Source organism: Talpa occidentalis, unplaced genomic scaffold (assembly GCF_014898055.3).
Source record: "Talpa occidentalis isolate TD23 unplaced genomic scaffold, MPIMG_talOcc4v2.1 talOcc4.10, whole genome shotgun sequence".
Classification (NCBI taxonomy): Eukaryota; Metazoa; Chordata; class Mammalia; order Eulipotyphla; family Talpidae; genus Talpa; species Talpa occidentalis.
Window position 1 is genome coordinate 1,117,078 of NW_023600993.1, and position 24,333 is coordinate 1,141,410.

The following is a 24,333-nucleotide window of genomic DNA, read 5'->3' on the forward strand; positions in this document are numbered from 1 at the left end:
GGCTCTCAGCAGCAGACGCTGCTGACGCCTGGTGGGAGAGAACATGCAGGTGGCATCAAGCCGAGGGGTCACAGTGTGGGTGTTCAGGGTGAGACAGGCCAGAGGCCTGCATGTCTCGCGATGGTCACGCGCTGGCGGAGCCGCGTGCACGGGGTTGAGGGCGGAGGGCGCTGGGGGTGCTCCAGGTGCTCTGGGGGAGCGGCGGCCAGTGGGCTGTTCGCTCCTGCTCTCTCGCTGTGGCTTCTCGTCTGATCTCCTTTTTATAGGTGCTCTCGCTCGTTTCTCTCCGACGCTGAGCACCGTGAGCTGCTTAGTGCCTTTAAATACGCTGCAGACCACAACACAGATGGCGCTGCATGGCAGCCTCAGGTTGCTAGACTCCCCCGGGCTGCGCGTGTTTACTGACTGAAATGGGGCCAAAACCCACTAGCAGCAAGCGCAGAACCCCTTTCAGCTCGGGACTGACACAGGAGACCTGTGACCTGATCTGCTGGCCCTGGCGTCGAGGATGGACGGCCGCCCGGTCTGCCGCGTCCCACTCACGCCAGCAGCGTGACTCTAGCGCTCCAGGGCGGTCACGCCGTTAGCTGCCCATGGATGCGCAGGGTGCCTGTCGCCATCCGGTTGTCTCCAGCGCGGCTGCTGGGGCATGGGGAGGGCGTCGAGAGCGATTATCCTGTAATTGCACGTCCTCCTTTGTGCCTTGTTAAGGACTCATGTGATCAGAATGTTTCTGGTCAAGTGGAAATTATCCGTGGGAATATTTGTGGGTTTTTTTTTTTTGGAAAATAGGGAAGGCGCTTTCTGGCTCTCTCTGCCGTGGATGAAGAGCCACCAGCTGACGTTGCCGTGATGCTCAGGTAGGATGCACCGGCAAGGAGAGGAGAAGCCGTCTCTCATTCATGGTGTTCTGTGACCATCCAGGGCCGTCGGGGTAATAACCCTCAGCCGCAGCGCGGGGGAGTGCCTGCTTGGGGTGCCGTGCAGGAAGTGTAACCCTGTTACGCGCCGCTGCTGTGCATGTCACTGGGACGGCGTGTTCTCCTGCCTGGCAGCTCCATTAGAGATTTTACACTCAACTTTTATTTTTCACACTCTATTTATTCTTGCTTCCAAACTTGTGATGTTCATCGATTTGTAGTCAGTGTGGACTTGACTTTTCAAAGACTTGGCGTGGAGCAGGGCAGCGTGGATGGGTTTGGAGTGTCTCTGGCGGGGCTTGCTCAGGCATCATTTGAGAGTTGCTACTAGACCAGCACTGTCCCTAGACTCTGAACTGAGCCACCTCCCCAATTAAAATGTTCCTAGTAGCCACACCTGTGAAGCAGGTAGAAGCACCTACAATTAAATTTATTAGTTTAGTAGTGTGTTTTACTTGAGACAGTCCTGCTGCAGAGATACTCGAGGTGGGAGCAGTGAGTGAGTCCTGCTGCTGCTTTGGCACTAAGTCCCGGTGCCTATGGGCATTGCCAGTGCCCTGCAGTCCAGACCAGCGCATGTTGGAGGCAGTGACCAGGTCATTAGAGACCCTCTCGCTTTGACCTTACTCTCTTGGGACCTTTGCCCTGTGGGACGCCTGTGGAGCTCCAGGGAGACGCAGGCCCCGGGGCAGAGGAGACCGTGCGACAGAGCACCGAGGGCATCCTGCCCCAGCCAGCGTCCCCTCGCTGCTGCCCTGGGCAGTGGCTTCTCCCATCAAGCCATAGAACACCCATGGGTGACGCGCCTTGGCTGTGACCTCTGCAACCACCCACATTCCTAACTTGTGGAAACTGTGTAAGATACCAAGTGATAATTGTTTTGAGCAAGAAACGATGAGCACGTTCATGTGCCCGGCAGCTCGTGGCAGGTCGCGTGTCCGTGTCCGCATGGCGGGAGCGTGAGTCTGCTACAGGGCAGCTCCCTCATTTCAGATTTTCTAAGTTATACTTCACAGCTGGCACAGAAAAAGACCCACCTTGAAAAATCCTGGCCTTCTGAAATGAACGTGTGCTCAGGGCTTTGGCCCGGGATGGGTGCCTGCAGGCCCCTGCTGCAGAGGTGCGGTTCCTGGCAGCAGCTGCCCGCCAGCGGCTGCCCGCCAGCTCGCCTGGGCTGCTCTGCACACCTTGGCTGTCGTGGTCGCGTCTGTCTCCATGGCCCGGCCGGGGAAATGGGTCCTCGCCGCGGGCTCCAGGGTCCCGGGTCCGGCTGTGCAGGGTGGGGAGCCAGGGACGAGCTGAACCCCCGACCATGGAGTCATACTACGTGCCTGCTTGCGGTGTCTCTGCGGGAGGGCTCGGGCGGCCCTGCGGTCCCTAAATGCCGTGCCCTGGCGTGGCTGGAAACACGTTCCTGGTCAGCAGACCTGCTCGTGGGGTCACGGAGCCCAGGCCTTGTGCAGAGACGGGCTCTCCTGCAGCGCTCTGGCAGGGCTGTCACCAGCTTTTAACTGAGCTTCTGTTCAACTATTTTCGTTTGGTGACTTTGGCGCCCCTGGGAGGATGCCTCCCTTTGGGGAGAGCTGGGTGACTGACAGCAATGCCTTAGCAACCATCTGATAGTCATGCTGGAGGAAATTTACCCTGGATGGAGGAAATTTACCCTGGATTGAGGAATCACGCGCCCTCCTGATTGACAGCTTCTGTAAGACAGTCAAGGTCAAAGCCAGAGTGGCGGGAGCGTGGGGCGATGAGCATTGACGGGTAAATCACGTGTCAGAGCTGCCAGCCATCTGGTCACCCTGGGATCAGGCCGGGCTCCGTGTTTACCTTCCGATGGGCCAGCGACAGGGGCACCTTGTTTGTTTCAGTCTATCAGGGAAGCGAGGTATCTTCCAGTCCGAAATGGTTCTGCTGCAGGTGACCTTCAAAACCACCAGCTGAGTGACCTCAGTATGACCTTCAAAACAGCCTTACCTGGGAGGTGGTCATAACTGTCTTGTTAAATATTTTCTCATCATTGAAAATTGAGAATACATTTTCCTAAAATTTTATTAGTTGGTGTTAATGTTCTCATGAATTGGTACTCAGTGCCTTAGCAGCGGTGAGGCTCCTGGGCCAGCCCGGTGTTGAGAAGGCCCTGGGGGGTGAAGACTGTTGGTGCCGCCTGTAGAGGTGAGGGTGGGGTCCCGGGGTGCCCAGGCAGAGGGGGCGGTGACGTGTGTGAGCCCAAATCCACCCTCAGTTGGGCGGGCTGAACTCCAGGAGCGTTGGGAGGGAAACTCCACTCACAGATGCTTGAGAGGGAGTTTGCAGACTCAGGAGGGCATTTGCAGACTCGGGCGTGAAGTCAGGGCCCTCCATGTGCCCAGCCTGCCTGGCAAGCTCCATGAGGACACACCAGTGGGGTCCGTGTGGCGGGTGTTCCGGCTACACCTCGAGGGCCCTCGGTTCCCGACTCGCTGTCCCAAGCCCTGGTCGAGGCCCTGGGACCTGAGAAGCCAGGGGTGGGTCTCCCTGGAGCTGCTCTTCTCGGCGTTGCAGACGTCTAGACGCTTCTTCCCGAGTGCGTCTCTTCATTCCGTGGCCACGTGAGCCGCGTGTCTTCCTGACATCTCAGCAGGAGGGAGCCCGGCTCCGCGCGCCTCCGGCCAGGTGAGCAGACAGCACAGGATGTCCTGGGTGGCCGGGCCGGGGCCTGCGGTCAGCGCCGGTGGTGTTCGTGTTATGGTGGCTCGTGCGGGGCCCCTCGTGCTCCTGGCCGTGGGCCGCAGACCCCTGCTGCGTCAGCGCCACTGGCGTCTGCTCTGAGTACAGCCCTGGGAGGTTTTTTCCCCCGAACATCCAAGTGTGGCAGGACCGCGGGGTGGGGGGGCGGGGAGGGGCTCTGAGGGGACCATGGCCAGGGACAGCCTCCTCCTCCCTCAGCCCAGGCGTCGGGGGCTCGTGGCCAGCGTATTTGAGATTTAATTTGCTTCATTTTGAGTTTCATTTTTAAAGCTATTTCTTTTTCAGGCTTCCCATTACGCTTTATTTGAAAAGCAGCTCTTATCATTTTAGTCATTATTGTCACAGATTCCAGGTTCTCAAATTATGCTGATCTCAAAAGACGTGGGTTGTCGCTGCTCTTCCCACTCAGGGCCTCCCAGCAGCCCGGGGTGGGGGGGGCACCCCCTGCCCATACCTTTGTTATGCGCAAGCCCTTGGAGCAGCTGTCCCAGGCACAGGGTCCAGGCGGGGCCCTCCCCCCACCCTTGAGGCCTGGCCAGACCCCTGGGGGCCACCTGCAGTGCTGTGCTTTCCCCAGAAGCGCCACCAGGCCCGGTGGGAGGCTGACCCCGCTCTCCACCGGCCCCGGCGCCCACCGCCATGTGGGCACTCTGCACATGTGGATTTTAAAACTGTGCAGGAATCTGAGTGAGAGTGTGTGTGAGTGTGAGTGTGAGTGTGTCGCTGAGCGTGCATGCGTGGGCGTGAACGTGGTGAGAATCCCGTGGAGCAAGTCCCCTCTCCCCGTCTGTCCTCCTGGCGGGCCCCTCCCGCGTTCCTGTGAGGGACAGCCTGCGCTCCGGCCCCGAGGGGGAAGAGGTCGTGGTGCCGTGTCAGACACCGGGACTCGCTCGTCATGGGTCGGTACTTCGGTTGGGCCTGCACCCCTTGGGCGCCTCCTGTGTGCGACTGTTGGGGTGCTGGGGGGAGGGGAGGGAACCCGCTGGCCTCTCCCGGAGTGCGCCCTGAGGGGCCCGGGAGGTGACCACACAGGCTCAGGAGTCAGGGCAGCTCTGGGCGGGGAGGTGTTACGGGGGCATTTAATCCAGGAGACACTCACTTGGTTACTTCAGATCAGGGGCTGATGGAGCTGAGGCCCAAAGGAGCCAGCCATGAAGGTCGGCTGAAGGTCGCTGGTGGCAGTGGGCCGCCAGTGCAGATTTGAGGGGTGACGAGCTTTCCTGTCTAAGGGCTCGCGTGACTGCATGCCGTTGAGGGTCGGACTGGCCAGGGAGAAGCCAGGGAGCTGCTTGGCGCTGACCTGTGGGTATGGGGTAGGCCTGGGGGCTTAAAGGCTTAGGTTCTGATCGGGTCCGGTTTGATCTGCTTTATTAATCTAGCAGAGGCAGAGTGGACAGGGCTGGAGGGCAGGAGGGAGGCCGGCCCCGCCCTGGAAGCACTGCTCTGGCCAGGCGGAGGCGGGTCCTATCAGGGGGAGCCAGGGGAGGGCGGGTGGAGGAGGGACATGGCCCCGCAGAGGTGAAGGTTGGCCGGTGCTTTGCGCACGTCGAGGAAAGGACAGTCACCGTCGCTGTGCGCCTGGGAGCGTCCTCCGTGTTCCTGGTGACGTTTAGTGACTGACCGGCCAGACAGGGGTCCCGTCTGTGGCCTGCTGCCCCTGCCCCGCCTGTGCCTGCACCTTCGCCCGCATCGGAGACCTTTCGAGCTCACAGACGGGTGTGGGGTTGGTGTGCTGCCGTCCGTGGGGTGACGCTGAGCCCCGCCAGTGCAGGAGGCCCCGCAGCAGGGTTGCCAGTCACACTGAGGCCCAGACACCGGGAGTCCTTCCCCGCACGTCACGGGGATCTGGGTGTTGCTGAAATCGTGTGGCGTAGAGCATGCTGGAAGTCTTCAGTTCCGGGCGAACTGTTCTTCCCATGCGCTCGTCTCCAGTGACGGGGTAAGGAGAGTCGTGCTGTGGCTGAGCAAGGGGAGCCCTCCCGGTGGGGGCGCGCCGACTGTGCAGTGTGCACCTTGGGGGCCGCCTGCCTCTGAGAGGGGGACTGTGATTGAAGGAACGCTGGTTCTGTGCCAGCCACACTGAAGGCTGCCCCAGCAGTGCCCTGGGAGCTGACGGGTCTGCAGAGAACGGAAGCAGGAGACTTGCCCACTCTCTAGCCTGTCTCTGCTCTGCGCCCAGCACGGTGGTGCCCCCAGCATGGGCTCTGTGCCGCAGGGAGCTCGGCCTCCACACAAGGAGAGGAACTGAGCCTTACTTTCCGTTTCCTTCTGGAATACTCACTCCAGAAAAGAAAGAGTTTTCAAGCAACCCTGCCTCAATGAATTCTTAATTGGGCACAGGAGAATGTTGGTAGGAGTGTAATACATTTAACCAGCAGACACACTCAGGGCGGTCCTGTGCGGGGCTCAGGGCTGGGTGGATGCGTGCGTTACCAGGCACAGAGGCACTTCATCAGTGGTTCAGACGGTTAAGAGGAGAATTGAAAACACAGGACTGGACATACAGAGAATTAGCAAAGTTGCTAATTACATCCAAGTACTTTTTTTCCGCCAGTCATCGACTGTTAAAACGTTTGCCAAAGTATTGCTAAAAATAGCCAGCTGTCAGAACATCCATTTCTCTTCAGAAGACCTGCTCGCTGAGATTGATGGGGGGCCAACGGGCAGCCCGAAGTGGCCGGGAGTGAGGTGCTGGGGTGGCCTCATCACACAAAGCCCGAGAGGCCTTTAGCTGGCCTGTGCAGCTGGCGAGGACAGGAGAGCCTCCTCGTGGTTGGTCTTTCTCACTCAGAGGTTCCAGACTGTTCTCTCTGTGCCCAGACCTTGTGGGATAGACTCAGGTAGACAGTGAACCGTATTCATGAGAGGAAGTGGAAAAGGGCATAATGCATGATTTTTTCTCATTTAAAAATTCTGAGTTACTTCTTTTCCCAATCCTTTCCCCCCTTCTGTACACCCTTCCATATATTAAATATAATAAAGTGCTTTAAGTCTTACAGGGGAGGCTATTTTCAGTATTTCTGGCAATAAGAACAAAGCTCGTAATCCAACTAGTGGAATGAGTTGTTAGAAAATTTTCCTGTAGACATTTCTGTGGTGCTTTTTGAAGGAAGTATGACATTTTCACTCTTCAAAGAGAAGCTTCTGTTTCTTCCTCTAATTTCTGTAGCCATTAAACAGTTCTTCCTTGTGAGGGATTCTTAGAGGTCCCTGGACCTTGTCTGTCTGGGGTAAAGCAGTGCGTATTTTTAAGACTCTGACTTCAGGCTCCTCGTTCTTATCTAAAGTAGCAGGATACTCAGTTTAATGTATTATTCTTATGCTTTCCTTGAAAACTCAGAGGAATGGAAGTTAGAAGTATTTGTCCAAATTTCAGCTATTGTTACCACCTCAGTGGCCCTGGGTTCATCATTCACCTTGAGTATGGGCTTAAAGGCAGACATGTTAAGGTAGAAAGGGTCAGTATGTTAAGTGGATTTGAAATGCGATGGAAGTGTTATAATTTAGTGAGTTTGGGCTTCCCAAGTTATTGGGCGATGTATTCTTTGATAGCCAGTGTCCCGGGGTTTGTGCATCACTGATAATGTATTCTTTCCACTTAGCCGAATAGTGAAATTTCAGGTTCCGAGAATCCAAGTAATTCACTCAGTGGGACATACTTACCTAATGTTGGTGCTCGGACTCTAAATTTAACCTGCTGGCCCACTGCTCCTGACCCACTGCTCATTCCTCAATAAATTGCTTATTTAATCTGGGAATGACCATAGCTTTCTGGGAACACTCTGATTCTGAGACATGTATGTGTGTTACTGTGTAGACATATATTCTCTAAACAGCCTAAGCGTGCTGTGAATGTGCAGAGGCCATTTCTGACAAGCCCACAGCTGGTAGCGTGTTCAATGGTAGAAAGCTAAGAGGTTTCCTAGAAGATCAGGAGCAAGGCAAGGATGCCCACATTCATTACTCCTAAGTCCTGGCCAGAGCAGTTGGGCAAGAAAACGAAAGAAAAGCATCCAAGTCAGAAATGAAGATGAAAAACTATTTGCAGGTGACGCGATATTATATATAGAAAACTCTAAAGATGCCATCAGAAACTACATGATTTTTGTAACTTTGCCAGATACACGATCATTATATAAGAAACAGTTCTTTCTATACACTCACAAAGACTTACCAGAAAGAGAAATTAAGGCCTCATTTGTGATTGTATCAAAAGGACTAAATGCCCCTAGGAATAAATTCAAGCAAAGAGGGAAATGACTTGTGTGCTGACGAGCGCGAGATGCTGGTGGAAAAACCAAAGGTGACACACAGGTGATGGCTGCTCTGAGCTCGTGGACTGAAGAGTTAATGTGCTGTTGAAATAGCCACTCTACCCAAGCTGATCTGCAGCTTCAGCACAATCCCTATCAGAATTCAAGTGGCATTTTTCACAGAAAGAGAAAGAACCTGAAATCTGTATGAAACCACAGGACTCTGCAGGCCTGAGAAAGAGCAACAAAGCTGGGACATCCCGCTTTCCAACTTCAAACTCTTCACACATCTAGTGTGATCGACACAGTCTGGCATGGCGTAAGTGCAGACACGCAGATCAATGCAGTGGAATAGAGGTCCTAGAAATAAACCCTTGGATACATGGTCAATTAATTTAGGATGAAAGAACCAAGAAAATATAATGGGAAGAGGGTAGTTTCTTCAAGAAGGGTGTTAGGACATCTGGACAGAGCCAGGTTAAAAAATGAAATGAAACCACATCCCTGTCTTTCATAACACACAGAAACAAATTAACAGTGGATTAAAGATTTGGGCATAAGACCTGGGAGCATAAAACTCTTAGAAGAAGAAAACCTAGGGGCAAGTTCATTTGGCAATGATGTTTTGGGGGGATATGGTGCTAAAAGTGAAGACAATAAAACCAAAATTAAACAAGAAGGAAAATACCAAAGTGAAAAGAGAGCTTACGGAATGAATATGGAGAAGATGTTTGCAAATCATTTATCATAAAAGGTGGCAACACCTAAAACATAAAGATTGTACAAACTGAGTAGCAAAAAAAAAAAAAAAATCCAATTAGGAAGACATACAAGTGACCAGCAGGTGCAGGACAGGGTCCTCGCCCTCACTGATCATCAGGGAAATGAAATCACGGCCATGAGCTGCCACCTTGCACCTGTCAGAACGGCTCTCTGCAAGGGACAAGAGACTGAAAAGTGTCGGGGAGGGTGGGGAGAAAAGAGGACCCTCACACACTGTGGGTGGGAATAGAAATTGGCCCAGCCCATATGGGGCATGGTATGGAGGTTCCCCATGGGCACAGGAGACAGCCCCACCTCTGCCAGCCTCTGTCCAGCCTCAGCCCAGCCTCTGCCAGCCTCCAGGTGCCCTGGACTGTCCCGGTAGCAGCTGCAGGACCTGCTCAGAGCTGCCGCTTGGAATTGTGCACATTTGTGTCTTTCTGTTTGATGTCTTATTGGTTAAGCAAAGTAAGGTTCCCGGACAGCTTTTAAAACTACAGTTTCCAATATAATAAACGCAGTCTAAATAAATAATGCCAAGCTAAGAAAACACAATTACTTAAGCCCTTTTCCTTCTCTGAGGTTTAGCACGTACGAGGGAGATGCCGTGTGTGGATTTGGTTGCAGGCTCCTCAGGGGAAGGCACCGGGACAGATAACATCGCCTGCGGGGGGGCATCAGCTCCTCCACTCCTGAGGAACCGCTCGGAGTTTGCTAATTCGCTGAGTGGGTAACCGAGAAGGGAGCTGGACCAGCCTCTGGTCCTTACGACATCTGGATGTCTCAGGGTGGTCAGTCTAGAGCCCAGGGGCTTCCCGGACTCGCTGGAGATTTTATTTCCCTTTATTTACTGTTTATTTCTGTAGAGCAGGAGATACAGGTGGGAGTGTACTTTGGTTTTGGTTAATAAAATAATCACCTCTTTTTTTCAAATCATGAAGTGTCTGCCTTTTTGGTGAGAAAAGTTCACATAAAAATGAATTATCTTTAGCAAGATTTTAGTATTGTCTCTTTAGTATTGTCTCTTCTTATATGCTGTTGAGTTTGAAGCAACCTTTGAAAGCCTCTCACCACTCCTTTTAATATAGCAGTGACTTTCTGCCCTACTCAAGATCTTTCATCAAAAATAAGTTCTTAAAATTTCTAAATGTCACTATTTTTCTTGTTTTCTGATCCCGAGACAGTCCTATGAAAAGGCAGAAGAGTAGAGTCAGTAGAATCAGTGAGTTAAAGGAGATTCCCCTGACATAAGTTTGCATTTTTTGACTATTTTAGGAGACGTGTTATTTCTTCAGCATGAGACCTGCTCCTTGGACTGCAGGCCTCTGTTCCCGGCCCCTTGTGGGTCTCAGGGGCAACCCGGTCCACTTCTTACCCAACCCTGGTTCCCGACGGACAGGGCCTGCCCCTGCATCCCTCTCGGGGGGCTGACTTGTGTTGGGCAGGGGTGGCCATTCAGTGGAGAGTGATGAGAGCCGCTGCCGTCGAGCTCCCCACCCTGCCATGGCTGGACCCCATTCCAGAGTCCAGGATGAGACTGGAAGGGGCGTCCGTCTTGGCCGAGTGAGCATGCACCGTTCGCAGAGAACCGTCTCATCCTCTTCAGAAGCACACGGTCACTCAGTGGGCTGCTGCCATGGCGCGGGACAGATGGGACGTGGCGAGCAGGTGGCCCGCGGGCACCTCAGCCACGATTATCAGAGGTGAGTGGTTCCTTCCACACAGAACACCCACGTCTTTCAGGGCTCCGCGGGGAGGTTGGGCGTGGTGGGCACCTGGGCTCCCGATGGCCTGTCCTGGGCCTCCGCGGGCAGCTGTGCTCCTTGGTGACAACAGGGCGGGAGGGATCCTGTCGTCCTGGGCGTCCTCCTGACCCACGGGGAAGGCCGGCGGTGGGGTCGGAGCGGCACTGTCAACTTCTGAGAGAGCCGCGCTCACGTCTGACTGGCTCTGACAGCGCCTACAAAGGCCTCTGTCTAAGGATGATTTTATTGTCAATACGCGATCAGGCAGGTCAATGTTCATTTCATTTGTGAAGAAACCCACATCAAGCAAATTTCATTATCAAACCTAAAAATCAATGTGCGTGTGCGCCGGTGCGCTCTAAATAATGAATGTTCGTGCTCCTCTGCCCTGAAAGGACGTCTTAAGGACTGGAATCTTACCAAGGGACGCAGGGGCTGCTTTTAGTCTTTCCTCGGGTAGCGCCTGTGTATTTTCGTAGAACGGTGCTACTGAAGATGACTTTTGGGGTCTTGTCTTAAATGGGTGGAGGGTCAGGGCGATGCCTCCGCAGGGGTCTGAGTGGGGTGACCAAGCCTCCTGACGTGGGGCGTGGCCACAGCGAGGGCAGCCGTGTCCAGCAGGCACTGTTATAGACTCTGGTGAGAATTCCCGTTGGGGCTCTGCACTTTGTCGACCCTGTTTAGTTCCCCTGTGTCCTTCCACGAAGCTCTGGTCACAGTGTTGGGGTCCCTGTGTGACTGAGGGGCTACCGCAGGGGAGCTGGTTGTCGTTGTTCAGTATCAAGCGGGTAGAAATATGTCGTTTTTTCTTGAAAGGTGTAAACCCTCGCCCCGCCTTGCTTCCCTCCCGACATCAGGGTCGGCGCAAAGCTGACAGCGTCTCTGACGGGCATGGAGGGCAGTTAGGCAGCGCGGAATTTGGACGTCACAGTGTGCATTTCCCTCAAGTGAAATCTGACAACGTGAAATTCTGCACAAAGTCGGGGGGGGGGAAGCATCGTGGCCTTGACAGCAGCCTCAGGAGCTCCCGCAGGGCCAGAAGCAGACCCGAGGCCTGGCCTGCCGGGGGTCCCCTACCGGGGGCTCTTGGCCTCGCGTGTGCCCCTCTGGCCGGCCAGCGCCCTCTGACAGCCTTAACTCGCAGTCACTCCAAGTGTGGTGTTCGTTGGGGAAAGGAAGTTCTGCCAGAAAAACAAAAGCAACATCATCAGAAGTGTTAAAATGCGTTATGAGCATTCTCAGTATTTAATATTACAAAATCTATCAGTCCATACCTGTGTATTCTTAGCATCCTTGGAAAAATGTTAGGTTATGTGTTTTTTACTCTGTTATTTTCTTATTCACTCATTTGTTTATTCGATGGTTCATGCAGGACTAACTACACCAGAGTGTATGATTCAGGCCTACAGGGTCACACCCACTCCCACCACCAAAGCCTCCACACCGTCCACACCCCCCTCCCCCGTGGCCTCAGTTCTGCAGTGAGGTGTCTAGGGTTTATTTTGGTAGTTTTGTCTGTTCCTTTGCTTTGTCTCTCTATACCCCACATATGTCTAAAACTGTCCATATACCTGTCTTTCTCCTTCTGACTATAATGCTTAGCTTCACCCCCGTCAGTTCGTCCGTGTTGCAAATGGCAAGTGCTCATCTTGTTGATGGCTGAGTAGTACTCCATCGTGTGCACAGACCACTCCTCTGGCGTTGGGCACCGGGGCTGTTTGCATGACTCGGCCATTGTACACAGTGCTGCGGTGAGTGGAGTGCGTGTGTTCCTTGGCACCGGTACTTCTGCATGCTCTCACTGGGTACCTGGGAGTAGAGTTGCTGGGCCACGTGATGTGTCTCCCTTTAATGTCTTGAGAGACCTCCGTGCTGTTTCCACGGAGGCGGACCTGTCTCTGTTCCCAGCAAAAATGTTTGCAATATTTTGTGTTTGCTTTGGAGCCTCTGTAATTGTTGATGGGCCCAGCCTCAAGGTGCCCATATAGATGAAGCCCTGCTCCCTGTCCTCACCTTCCTACCTCTTCCGAGGCATTAACTGTCCTAATGCGAGTGTGTTCCTTCCATTCATGGTTTACACGTATACACAGATTCAGTTCTCTGAGAAGCGTGTAGTGTTAGATGGCGCTGTCAGAATTTACAGACACACTGGGCACAGTCCGTGCCCCGTGACTTCCTCCCCAGCAGGGCGGAGACGACTGGTGGACAGCGGCTCGTTCATCTGTTCTACGTGCAGCGCCACGGTCTCTGGCTGCCTGGGGGAGGGTGTGCGTCTGCGCTCGCATACACAGGCGTTCACGTTTCAGAAGTTTCATTTAACAAACCGCAACGAGATGGCTGGTACCCCCACGTGCCCTCCTGGTTCAAACGTGTCTCCATGGCTTGTGCCCACAGATGCGGGTTGTGAGGTGTGCGTTGACTTCTGGGCATCGCCGAATTGGATCTTGAAGCGGTTGTTCCGGTTTACACCCCCGCCTGTGGTGTCCGGGGTCCCCTTGTGTTGTCGGTTGTCCTGATGGCTCAGCCCCCTCGCCCCGTCCCACCGAGCTCCCGCGGTGCTGCATCTCGGCCGCCTCCTCTCCCGGCCGGGGTCCCGCCCTGTGCAGAGGGTCTGCGGCGCTCGTGCTCCTGGGGGATGGTGCCTCTTTGCCCTCTGGCCTGTTCTTGGGGCTCAGCCCTCGAGGGCAGACTTTGCGTTAAAGGCGCTTGGACCACTTTCTGAAATGAGACTCTTTCTTGGCGCCTGTTCGTTCAGGAAATGACACGAAACCTTTACCCAAAGGATTGCCTTCACCCAACTCCATCTGTGTCTCTTCCAAGGAATGGCGCTCAGCCCCTGGCCCCAGTCTGCGTCTCGGGGCTGGGCGGGTGCTGCGGGCTCTTCTGTGCCCTGGTTCTTCGCCCCAGGCCTCACCAGCCCCTCCTCTCTTCTCAGGGAAGCCGCCCTCGTTAGCCACCTGCTTGGCCGGCTGGACCGGCGCGGCTCCAGAGCGTGAGCGTCCAGTGCCCCGTGGGATCCGCCATGGACACCATTTAAGGAAAGAGCCGTTGCTGTCACCTCTGGACGTGAGTTCATGCTCCTGTATTCACTTTCTTGTCGACCCTGCTCCTTCCTAAGTCCTGGTTCCTCTTGGAGTGAGCTTGGACGGCATCGTCCCCGAGGGGCTAGTGGGGACGTCGCGCTCCACCTGGTGGGCGTGACCATCTTGTCCACTGAGGTGACCGAGAGCCATGTTCTGATGACCAAGCAGCACATGATGGCCCGGGTCAGATAGCTGTAGAATCTTAGGAGTCTAAGCACAGCATTGGGGGCAACCCTCATCAGGGGAGGTTTTGTCTTGATTTCACAAGGAATCCATGTTCATGTGGGAACATGCGTGTGCAGACGGTGCTTACAGAAAACACAGGTTGTCGTGGAGCCATCCCTCATGTCTGTCCCTGTCCAGATCCACACGTGTGTGTCAGTTGAACATGTATCTGAGAGCCTCCGTGGGGGGAGGGGGGTAGAACGAGTGCGGTTGGTGCTTTAGATCCTCTCGAGCTTCACGTTCGTGGGGGAGGAGGCAGCAGACAGCAGCTACATGTGGGGAAGCAGCCTCAGGGAGTGTGAGGGTCAAAGAGCCGTGGCGGGCACAGGGCCTGGGTGGGAGCCGAGGGGCCGGTGGGGTGCAGGTGCTGGAAAGCAAGCCTCGGTGGGGCGTGCAGGAGGGGAGAAGCCAGTGCACAGAGCGGGGGGAGTGGGGACCCGTGTGGGGTGCGTCCCACTGGGGGGTAGGCGTGTGGCTGACGTCAGGAGAGACGCCAGCGCTTCTCCGGGCCTGGGCCAGGGAAGAGAGCACCAGAGCTCACATGTGCAGCCCAGATTCCTGACAGAACCAGATCGATGGGAAGTTTATGAAAGTGCACTTTACACTCAAATACTCTGAACGTTTGCACTGCGAAAGCCATCGGGAACTTGTCCATGCTGTTTCATTTCTATCTTTCACAACATCAGTGGAGTATTGTGTTTTGGCTCCTGGCCAGGTCTGAGTGTGTAGAGACTCGTCTGTCACGTGACTTCGGTGTCCGATGGCCTGTCCCTGTAACAGTCCCCGTCGCCAGCTCTTTCTCGTCTGTCCGTGGGCACACGTGTCCTCCACCGGAGGGACTCTGCCCGAGAGGAGGCAGCGTCTGTGCTCAGCGCCACGAAGAAGGGCAGCCCCAGCCTCCCCACCTTCCCTGCCATGAATGAGGCCTTCGTTTCTCAGCACACCAGCCCTGACTTACCAGATAGAGCAATTCCAATTCCGCTTATCAGTTAGGCCCAAAATGTGTCATTCTGTTTTCTATATTTAGGGATTGTAGGAAGCTGTGCTGTGACATGTGAGTTGTGAGGAGCATCTGTTACAGAGAAAGCTAGAGTGGAAGGTGTTAAATGATTAAAGAAACGATAAGGCTCCGGGCTCAGCTTCCTCTCAGGCTTACAGGGGCCTTGCTGACATTACAGAGCTAATTCTCAGCCCGTAACGGCGAGGCAGATTTTATGCTGCCTAATTGCACAGAGGCGTGGAGATGGCGCGTGATCGTCTTGGTGTGTCTAGCTTGATGTTTACAGAAACTCTGAGGGAGAGGGTGGTGGTTTATATTTTCAGTTACCAACAAATGTTATTGGGGCCTCCCTGGTGATGCCAGGGGTTAAGTCTCAACAATGTGAAGCTATCGGCAGCCTCTGCAGCACGAGTTCGATCCCCGGCTGGCCAGGGAGTAACCCACAGGGCGCAGCAGACCTCTCCTGTCTCCCCGCTGCTCCCCTCAGCAGTGGATTTCAGTGGATCCGCATGTTCTGCTCCCCGCTCTGTCTCTGGTGAATCCTCCCACCCCCTGCGCCTCTAGCCTGTACCCCAGTTCTTATATACATGAATAAATAAAACAGAATAAATCTTAAAAAAACAAAAAAAAAATAGATGTTATTGGACTTGGCTCTGCCAATGTCTGCCCTGTGGTCCGGGTTAGGCCGCCCGTGTGTGCTCTCCCCGCTTCCTACTTACAGGCCCCAGGTACTTATTCAGCGTCTGGTAAACCGCCTCTCCTGGGCCTTTTCTGAAGTCCTCGCTGCCTGTGCTTTAAAGCACACTCCCGTGGAAGCCTTTAATTTTGGCCCCTATTAACAATAAAACATAAAAAGATGGGCTTGGTTTTGTGTCAATTACAGCAAGGTAATTTATACCAGCTTTGTTTATTTACTTAGCGCGTACACTCACTGCTCAGATTCCAGCCTCATTTAAGCTTTATTTTCTGCGGTTATTTGGAGCTGGGTCTTAAGCTTTCAAATATTCACCGAGACACCATTTTTTAGAAATAAAGACTTAGAGTTAATGGAATTTGCTTTGCCAGATTCCTACCATGTTTCTGTTTATTTCCAGTTGACAATTTTCTTCTTATAATTCATTTCGGAATCTCTTTCCACTTCCTTTTCACCTGCCTGAGAATGTCGTTCTCGACGTTTCCAGGGCTCCAGTTGAAATGACCGGGCCGCTGCTCCGCTCTTGCTCTGGGCAGACAGAGCCACTCGTTTCTCCTCCCGGCTGTCACAGGCTCAGGGTCTTCCCTCTGCGGGGCCCGGCGGGGCTGTCTGAGCGCGCGAGTGGCCTTTGCAGAGCATGACCCGGGGGCCGTCAGCCCTGAGTCTGCACTTCTGGAGAGTTAGGGACCTGGGGTTACCCCGCGTCTCCTCACTTGGAATTCCTGGGAGCGCTGCCCACCCGTCAGGTGTTCTGAGCGGACGAGGGCACCGTGGTTCGCTTGCTGTGGGGCCTGTGTGGGGGCTCGTCGTCCCTAGAACCCACGGGGCATCTCCCCCCCACCCCGGGACACACCCAGGCAGAATGAAGACCTTTAACCAGAGGTTGCTCATGCAGGCGTGAGCCCCGGAATTTACTGGCCTTTGGATATCTGCCTTTGCCAGTAGCAAGTGTTGGCAGAGAGGCAGAATAGGAAGCCTCATTCCTGGTGGAAATGGTGGAGCCAGTTTGGAGAACATCTTGGCCTTCGCTCAAGACATTAGTTGGGGTATTACCACCTGACCCGTCTGTTCCTCTTGTTGGTCCATACCCAAGAGAAATAACAGCGGCACCAGGCCTGAATGTTCTGACGGTCCCAGCTGCGTGTTGGGTGTGAGTCCGCGTGGACAGCGCACATGCGGCAGGGTTGTGCGGGCCTGACACGAAATCATGTCCTGGTCCGAGAAGGTCGAGGCCTTGACCCTGCCTGGTGGGAGCCCAGGCTAGAGCCCACGGCAGTGACAGAGCCCTCACTGCGCAGACACACAGGTGGGGCAGGGGTCAGTTTCTGGGGGGGGTGGCATGGGCACATGAGGATCCCTGGTGGTGGCACTGCACAACCCTGGGACGTGATGTGGACCCCCAGACTGCGTATTAATGGTGGTTACGTTTGTCTCAGTAAGAACATGTACCCTACCCGCACCGTGCCCCGGAGCATTGGGCTGAGGCCTGGCTGAGCTGGTCGCCTTTCTGCAGGACTAGCCGCCAGCCAGCGCTGGCCACACATGGACATGCGTCCTGCAGCAATTCGGGTGCTGGGGCTGACAGGCATGCTCATCTTCCACTGACAGGAGCTGGGCACAGTGCGGCCTTGAGGGCTGCCTGGTGTGGCTGTGCAGCCGTGGTCTGGGCCTGGCGGACGCCCCGGTGCGTGAGTCCACGGTGTGTGGGCAGCTCCCAGGCTGTGGCTGGGGTGGGCACTTCCCGAGGGTGATGCCCCCCTGGGCCTTGGAGATGTGCCAGGCTGCATCCGCCCGAGGCCGAGCTTCCCACCTGGGCCTCTCATCCTGGGAGTTAATGGCTCCTGCTGGGAGGTCATGGCCTCTGGAGGACAGGTCTGCTAACAAGGGAACGTGCGGCCTGTTGGGGGCTCAGAGCCCATAACAGACACTCCGCTCTGCTGTGTGGACGGCGACTGTGAAGTCCCTTCTGCTTACCACTGCAGGTTGACCCCACTTGCCCCGGTGGTATTCATATCTAACAGCACCTTCGGGTGTCCTGTGCCCTTCACCTGGCCCTGCCCGCCCAGGTCTCTGCTCCCTGGCCTTCCTAGAACAGAGCATGAGGCATCCTGTCCCCAGTCAGAGTCCGGAGGCTATCACTCTGAGGCACGCGCCTGGCACTGGGACTGCTGGAGTTCTGCACCAGCCCGTTGTTTCTGGTTGTAGTGTTCACTGTGGGAAGCGGGGTGTGGTTTAGGGGGACAGGCCCAAACCTCTTCAGGTTGGTTCCCACCCCGCCCCTGCCGCAGAGCCAGCCTGATCCCCCAGCATGGCCGTGGGGCTCACCTCTGCCCCCCACCCCTCACTTCTGCAGGGAGCATTCACGGGCGTGTGTAGCGTTCTCTGGCCTCTGTGCGGTCCCTGCACTCCCTGGAGTGCGCCGCCCGCATGTGCCCAACTCTGCTCAGCATCACCCCCTCAGTTCCAGGCTCCTCAGGGTGTCTTCCCCGTAGTGATATTGGAAGAGGCCGGTGGTCGTGCCCCGTGGACATCTGAGGGTTACAGAGAAGCAGCGGCAGTGTTGCTGAGGGATTGGAGTCCTCCCTCCTGTGCTCTAACAGCCGCGTCGTCCCTGCTTTGTCCAGACCATGTCATCAAGACTGCGCGCGTAGTAACCGTTGGCCTTCCAACACGAGGGCACATGATCCTCATTCCCGCTTTACCAGCAAGGGGCAGAGGCATGGATGGCCTCAGGGACGTGTGCACCGAGAGCTTGCGACGGTTGGCCTGGCTCTGCGGCACGCCGCCCCTTGTCCAGGGTCTCCCCCCATCCCGGGCAGCCTTGCGTGACCCTGTGGACCCGACCCCCACCCCGGGGCGCGTGTGCTTGCCAGCAGGGTGATGCCGTCTTCCTTGTGTGGACACCAACTTGTTGTCAGGACTCAAACGACCCCACTTTCATAGTGGATTTGTTCCCCTACAACTTAACTTTGCATCCTGGATTTTTAACTTTCATTGTAATTAGATTAAAGAAGGAAAATCAGCCATCGGAGCACCAAGCCGGGACAGACTCGGGCTGCTCGGAAATCCTCTCCCTGCTCTCGACGTTGACATCCCAGAGCAGGGAGCAGCAGCGGAGGTGGCCTCCTTTGTCTCCCCGTCGGGGCGGCGGGCTTCACACAGCTGGCCTGGAGCCACCGTCTCTGTTCCTTTTGCATATAATCCGGCATTAAAAGCAGAAGATAAAAGGATGAAAAGATTATACTCTACTTTACTTATTCAGCTAAATTATTGTGCGTTGACCTTTTGACCAAATCAAATCCATCTTCCCTCTCTCTGCACTTCACCCACTGTGGCTCCGCGCGGGCTTAATGGATCGGGAGTCTGCGTAAGTAATGAGAACACGGAGATGAGGGCCAGATGATTAAGATTTTATTTGTAGTGTAATTCCATTCTAATTAACATTATGTAACTGGAGAAAGACGGGCTCACGCCTCTTCCTGGCAGATGTTGCTAAGTCAGTGGCGAAAGGAGATTAAATGGTAAATGAAGACCTATTTATTGACATTGTTTTTGCCTCCTGTGTTACTGGATTCATTTGTTTCTCAAACCACAATTAATTTAGTAAGGAAAATAAGCAATATGCTTCACAAGGGCTCGAAATAAATGGGTTTGCAGGACTTTGAAGGGCCAGGGTTGAGCTTTCTTCTTCGAGGTAAACTGTGACTAAAAGATGCACAAAATGGAGGCTGCTGGGCTAGGGAGCACAGCATTTCTCCAGAAACACTCAACATGCCGTACAGCAGGTGGAAAGAACCTGGTTTTACAGAAAGAAAAAAAGCATTTTTGATGTGAGACAAGCAACCGTCCATCAGCTGGCCGGTAAATCATAGGTGCGGTTTACACAGGTGCGGGCCATCGCCTCTGGCCTTGGGCGGACCGTCGCGTCTAGTCGGTGAGCCCTGCTCTCCGTTTCTTTCCGCCCTGTCCGCAGGCTGTTCTTTCTGTAGTGTGAGGTGACCGGACGAGTCAAGAGACAGCTACCATTTCCTAACACCTAGCAAGGACAGGACACACGCAGTCGGGGTTTGCACGTTCACAGCTGCCTCACGCGTCTGTGGGTAGAGGCAGCCTCCGGTTTACGGTGGTGGGACTGGGCAGCGGTGGACTGGACTGGACGGTGGCCAGCAGGACCTCTGTCCTTGCGGGGGGGTAAAGGCTGCGATGACCACATTTACGTTTCTTGCAGTGTTTCACGTCCGTGCGTAGAGCTGATGGCCCCATTTCACAGACCAGTCCCTCCGCTCCGAGGATGACGTAACTTGCTGGCTAGAGCTGGGTCTAGAGGTCGCCGGGAGGCCAAGGGGTAGTGTCCATCCGCGTGACTGTTAGGGTTTCCTGTGTGTCCTCACGCCACCTGCAGGTAGCAGGAGCTCTTACTTTATGACTGGGCTTCCTTCTCTCCTCGCGCTCCCTGGCTGCGACTCCCAACACTGCTGGGCGGTGGTGGTGAAAGTGGGTGTCCTGTCCTGCACCAGAGCCCAGGTGGGGCAGGCTTTCGTGTCACCTCCACACTGCGCGGGATGTTGGCTCTGGGCACATCGTGCGTGGCCTTTTCTGTTGAGGTATGGGCCATGCACCCACAGGACGGCTTTTGCCATAAATGGTTGTTGAGTCTTGGCAAAGGTGTTCTCTGCCTCTCTTCTGGGTGTGCTTTCATTCCTGCTGTTGATGGATTTCCAGATGTTGAACCGTCCGTGACCGGGGAATAAATCCCACTTGGTCATGATGTATGAGCCTTTGGATATGTTGTTCAGTTCAGCTTGTTAAGATTTCGTGGAGAGTGTTTGCATCTGTGTTTATCAGGCCTATTTGCATAGTTTTCTCTTTTCGTGAGTTGAGTGACCACTAGAATTTAGGCTTATTTAAGGGCAGCATAGTAGGGCCTTTGAAATTCAGGTGATGACTTTTATTTTCATCTAATTATTTGTTATTAAATAGGATTGGATGATTGATTTGAAAGCAGTGATTCCAGTGTTTGGAACTTTTGACGTGCCAAAAATAACTTACAGCTCTCCAGGGGAAGTTGGTGCTCAATTTTCATGGCAGACAGCAGAACCATTTTTTCTGGATCCATATGGGTCGTGGTTTCCTCTGCTGTCACAAAGAAAGATTATAAATTGGTGCAACTTATTTTCATTTTCTATTGCGTTTTTTCGTTGAGGTGACACATGGGTCGACAGCACTGTGTGTGATCCGGAGGCGCGGGGTCCCACTGCTGCAGGTGGGTGTCACCACACTGCACAGCCATCCGAGAGCCCATCACCTTCCTCCAGGTTCCTTGGGCCCCTCGCCTCTGTGCTTCCCCTCCTCAGCCTTCCCCTGACACCCTCAGTGTCCCATTTCTAGGGTTTGCTATTGGTTTGGCTTGTCTGTTCCTTTGTTTTGTTTCTCTGTGTTCTGCATTTGAGTGAAAACATCCAATGTTTGTCTTTCTCCTTCTGGCCTATTTTGCTTAGCATCACCCCTCCAGTTCTGTCCATGTTGTCACAATAGTCAAGGTAGAGTTTTATCTCACAGCCGCATTGTATCCCACCATGCGCATAGACCACGTCTTCCTTGGGCACCGAGGTTGTATCCTCAGCTTGGTGACTGTGAGGAGCACAGCAGTGAACTTAGGAGTGTGGCTGTCCCTTTGAATTAGTGATTTTAATTCTCTGGGTGGATACCTAGGCGTGGAATTGCTGGATCATAGGGTAGATGTGTTTTTAATATATCCCGGTGGATGTATAGTGCTGGGCCAGTCCACAGTCCCACCATGAAGACCCCCTTTTCTTCACATTGTTGCCAACTTGTTGTTCCTGGTTTTTTTGATCTGGGTCATCTCGCAGGGATGAGGTGGTGTCTCCCTGTGGCTCTGGTTTGCATTTCCTTGATAAATGATGAGCGCCTTTCTATGTGCCTCTTGACCAGCTGTAGGTCTTCTTTGGAGAAGTGCCTATTTAGCTGGTTTTTTTTTTTTTTTCGAATGGGTTGTTTCCTTTTTTTGAGTTGTATGAGTTCTTTTTAGATCTTGGATACCATCCAGTTTTTTTTTAAAAAGATTATACAAGAACTGGGGTACAGTCAGAGGCGCAGGAGGGTGAGAGGATTCACCAGAGACAGAGCGGGGAGCAGAACAGGCAGAAGGACCAAAGTGTGCTGCTGAGGGGAGCAGTGGGTGAGACAGGAGAGGTCTGCCTCACCATGTGGGTATCTCCCTGGCTGGCCAGGAATTGAACCTGTGCTGCAGAGGCTGTGGACAGCTTCCCAGCACTGCACTCAACCCCCTGTGCCACCAGGGAGGCCCTTTGTTTTTTTAAGATTTATTTATGTATACAAGAACTGGGGTACAGGCCAGAGGTATGGGGGGTGAGAGGATTCCCCAGAGACAGAGTGGGGAACAGAACAGGCAGATTGACTGAAATACACTGCTGAGGGGAGCAGAGGGCGAGACAGGAGAGGTCTGCCATGCGGGTTTCTCCCTGGCCAACCGGGAATCGAACCCGCACTGCAGAGGCTGTGGATAGCTTCACAGTGTGGCACACAACCCACTGCACCACTGGGGAGGTCCACCATCCAGTTTTCAGATGTGTGATGTGCTCGTTTGTTCTCCCGTTCGGTAGGGTGTCTCTTCGTTCATGATAGTTTATTTTGCTGTGCAGTCATTACGTTTATTTCTACATCGTTACCCTTGCCATTGGAATCGAGTCCCAAGTCGCCAAAGACTCAGCCCTGAAACGAACATTGTAAAGAATATTGCTTATAGTTTCAGGTCTTGCATCCAAGTCTTTAATCCATTTCGACTTATTTTTTGTGTGCGGTGTGAGGTAGTGTCCTGATTTCATGGTTTTTGCACATGGCTGTCCTGTTTTCCCAATACCATTTGTTGAAAACACTCTTCATTTTCTACTTTGGTTCCTTTGTCTTAGATTATTGTCTAGGATTAACTATTCATATAAATGTGGGTTTATTTCTGGGCCTTCAGTTCTGCTCCATTGTTGAATATGTCTACTTTGAATCCAGTACTACACTGTTTTGAATACTATTGTTTTGTAGTGTAATTTGAAACCTGGGTGTGTGATACTGCCCACCTTCCTCTTTCTCCCCCAGGATTGTTCTAGTTATTCAGGGTCTTTGAGGTTCCACATAAATTTTAATGTTTGCCCTATTTCTTTGTAGAATGCCATTGAAACTTTGATAGGGATTGCATTGAATATATATATTACTTTTGGTAATATAAGTTGCCCATTTAACAATGTTAATTCTTCAAATTTATGTTCAGAGAATATCTTTCCATTTCTTTGTGCCTTCTATTTCTTTTAGCTGTGTCTGAGAGGTTTTACTGTGTGTTTGTGCGCTCGCTCGCGCGTGCGCTCTCTCTCTCTCTCTCTCTCTGTGTATATGTGTGTATGTGTGTATATATATATATATATACACACATACATACATATACACATGCACACACCTCCTTTGCTAAGTTTATTCCTTGGTATTTAATTCTTTCTGATAGGATAGGAGATGGAATTATTTTCTTGATTTCTTTCTCCTCTAATTTAGTGTTTGCAAATAAAAATACAGCAGAGTTTGGTTTATTGATTTTGTTGCCTGCCATTTTACTAGTTCATTATTTATGATCATTTGTTAATAGAGTCTTTAGGGTTTTCTATGTATATGATCAAGTTATGTACAAATAGTGATAGTTTTACTTCTTTCCCAATTTTGGATACCTGAAACTTTTATTTTGAGAACTCTTTTGTAATAGTTTTGCGGAATTGTTCCTTAGGGCTTTTTTGTAGAATTTCTTGCTGCTCACTAATTTCTTGTAGAAAAATATCTAAACTGGCGAAAATGATGGCTGCTCTAGGTGAGAGCTTGTTAAGCCAGGTTTACGGAAAGAGGCAAGAAGCTATTGATGTTTTCCATCAGTCATCCCTTAGCCCCCCTGCTGAACTAGAGGGTCCCAGTGAGTGATGGTTGCATTAGGATGTGGTGATGAAGGCTTTGTGTATTATTTTAAAATGGCTTAAGAATGGGGCCATTTAGCAGAGTACCTAGGCTAATGTGAAGCTTGGTAGAAGAAAGAACAACTTTTTCCTCATGAGCTTATGAAATCTGGTATTAAAACTCTGATTAAATGGAAGTTGTTAGTTAACCTACATTTTGGATTCAGAACTCTTCAGGCATCTTAAATGGGACCTTCTGAAGATCAAGCCTATGATTCTACAGTACCCAATATTGGAATTATAGCCTAAGACTCACAGTTATCTGGAAACTTGAAACTTTCATCAGTCTTGCTTTTAAACTCCTTAGACGTAGCTGATACATGATAATGTGGATAATGGCTTGAGGGCAGAACCTTCGTCCTGCAGTATCTATAGTGTCTAGAGAAATAATCCAATCATAGAAAATATGATTATTTTAGCTAATATTTCTTGAAAACTATGTACCAGGAGTTGTGCTAGTTTTTTTTTTTTTTTTTTTTTTTTTTTTAGTTTATTTATGCATAGAAGAACTGGGTTGCGGGCTAGCAGTGCGGGGGTGGGTGGGGAGGGGATTCACCAGAGACAGAGCGGGGAATCTACTGAAATGCACTGCTTCGGGGAGCAGTGGGCAAGACAGGAGAGGTCTGCTGCGTCATGTGGATCAGCTCCCTGGCTGGGAATTGAACTCAGGCCGTAGAAGTGATAGTGCTGAGACTAACCCCTAGGCCACCAGGGAGGCCCTGTGCTAGTTTTTAATGATCAATATTTCATTTTACTGTCAAAAAACCTTGATAATTTATTCAACAGTAAAGGGCCTACAAGTCCTGTAAAATACTCAAAGAAGCTGAAATTAACACTCACGTGTCTCCAATTCCACAGTCTGAGCTTCTTTCTGTGTTGTTTTGTAGAGCACGTGCC

General features: G+C 52.7%; 1 protein-coding gene across 4 annotated transcripts in view; it reads left to right on the forward strand.

Moving 5' to 3' along the window:
• The window catches only part of LOC119254937 (contactin-4), a 470,837-nt gene that overhangs the window by 33,054 nt on the left and 413,450 nt on the right, over positions 1-24,333 (forward strand). For all 4 annotated transcript variants that reach the window (XM_054694293.1, XM_054694319.1, XM_054694281.1 and 1 more), the window contains exon 2: positions 13,346-13,476. The gene's annotated coding sequence lies outside the window, so the exon portion shown is untranslated. The remainder of the gene's footprint in view (positions 1-13,345; positions 13,477-24,333) is intronic.